This window comes from Otolemur garnettii, unplaced genomic scaffold (assembly GCF_000181295.1).
Source record: "Otolemur garnettii isolate 467f Iridium unplaced genomic scaffold, OtoGar3 scaffold00043, whole genome shotgun sequence".
Classification (NCBI taxonomy): Eukaryota; Metazoa; Chordata; class Mammalia; order Primates; family Galagidae; genus Otolemur; species Otolemur garnettii.
In genome coordinates this window covers 10,104,688-10,106,269 of record NW_003852438.1, presented here as the reverse complement: position 1 = coordinate 10,106,269, position 1,582 = coordinate 10,104,688, and positions in this window count along the sequence as shown.

The following is a 1,582-nucleotide window of genomic DNA, read 5'->3' as shown; positions in this document are numbered from 1 at the left end:
ACATACTCTCGCTCTGTCACCCCAGGCTAGAGTGTTGTGGTGTCATCATAGCTCACTGGAACCTTAAACTCCTGGGCTCAAGCCATCCATGCCCCACTAATTTTCTAATTTTTTTTGTAGAGATAAGATAGGGTTTTGTTTTACCTCAGGCTGGTCTCAAACTCTTGAGCTCATGTGATCTTCTCACTTTGGCCTCCCCTAGAGTGCTGGGATTACAGGCATGAACCACATCATCCAGTTGAAATTGAAATCTCTTTCTGCTTACCATTCCCTACAATTTTCAAACCAGATTATTTTCCCTTAGAATGAATGAATGAATGCAACTCCATGATCCTTTCCCCACTCATTTCCCTGTTCTTTTGAGGTCTCTTTCAGAGTTAGCCTTAATTAGCAAGCTCCATCCTGAATGGCTGGGCCAATCATTAGGACTGGAAGCTGCTGAGTTGTTAGGGGTTGAGTGAGGACTGCGGGAAGACATGGAGTGAGTGGACAAAGCAAAGCTTCACATACTGGGAAACCTGGCTGAGTTTCAAGAGAGGGGGCCGTTGGCGTGGCCAAGTTCCAAATGTTGGCCCAAAGCCAATGTTCAAAGAAAAGAGGCCCTCAAAGCAGTCTAAATGGCTTCCTGTGGGAAGTGACTTCCCAGTCCTTCTCCCCAAGATGCAAGGCTCCTGAAAGGCTAGAGTGGTCAAGCCATTATTCCACTGATGTCTCTCAGTCACATTTATGTTCTTTCCCTCCCAACCACTCCCACAGTTAGAACTTTGGCTTCAGCCAGAATTCAGAGGCAGGCAGAAGGACTCGTGCTGGAGAGGCGGGTGGGGTGAGAAAGTCCTCATGTTGTGTGTGTTGGGAAGGAAAAGGCTGACCCTAGGGACACATGCTGCAAGCCTCTGTTGCCAGATGAGGTGGAGGGAGAAGTTAACCCTGGAGTGTGTGTTTTGGAAGTGTTTGCATGTAAGATAGACACAGCAGCTGGAAAACGTGTGATGGGGAGCTGAACAACAGGGATCCCAGTTGGAGGGGAAGAAGGTGATAATGGGGAAGGGGCTAGAGAAAAACTTAGCTTCCACTCACACAAGGGCTGAAGCCTTTGCTGGGTCTGGACATTTTTCAATTTTAAAAATTTTGGAAATTATTTTGAAATAATTGTAGACTTAGAGGAAGTTGTAAAAATAGCAGACCAAGTCCTGTTGTCGTGGTCCCTTCACACAGTTTCCCCCAATGGTGACATCTTATTAACTGTAGTGCAACATCGAAACCAGGATGTTGACATTGATACAGTACTGTTAACGAGCCTATAGGCCTTATTTGTCTTACCATTTTTTTTTACATACATCCATTTGTGTGTGTAGTTCTATGCAATTTTATCTGAGATATAGATTTGGATAACCACAACCATAATCAAGCTACAAAACTCATCACCATAAAGGAGCTCCTTTGTGCTCTTTATATTTGCGCCTATCTCCATTTATCCACGTCCCCTAGCAACCACCAATTGGTTATTCATTTCTGTAGTTTTGTCGTTTTCAGAACGTTACATGAGTGGAATAATGAAGTATCACCATTTTTTTTTTTTTTT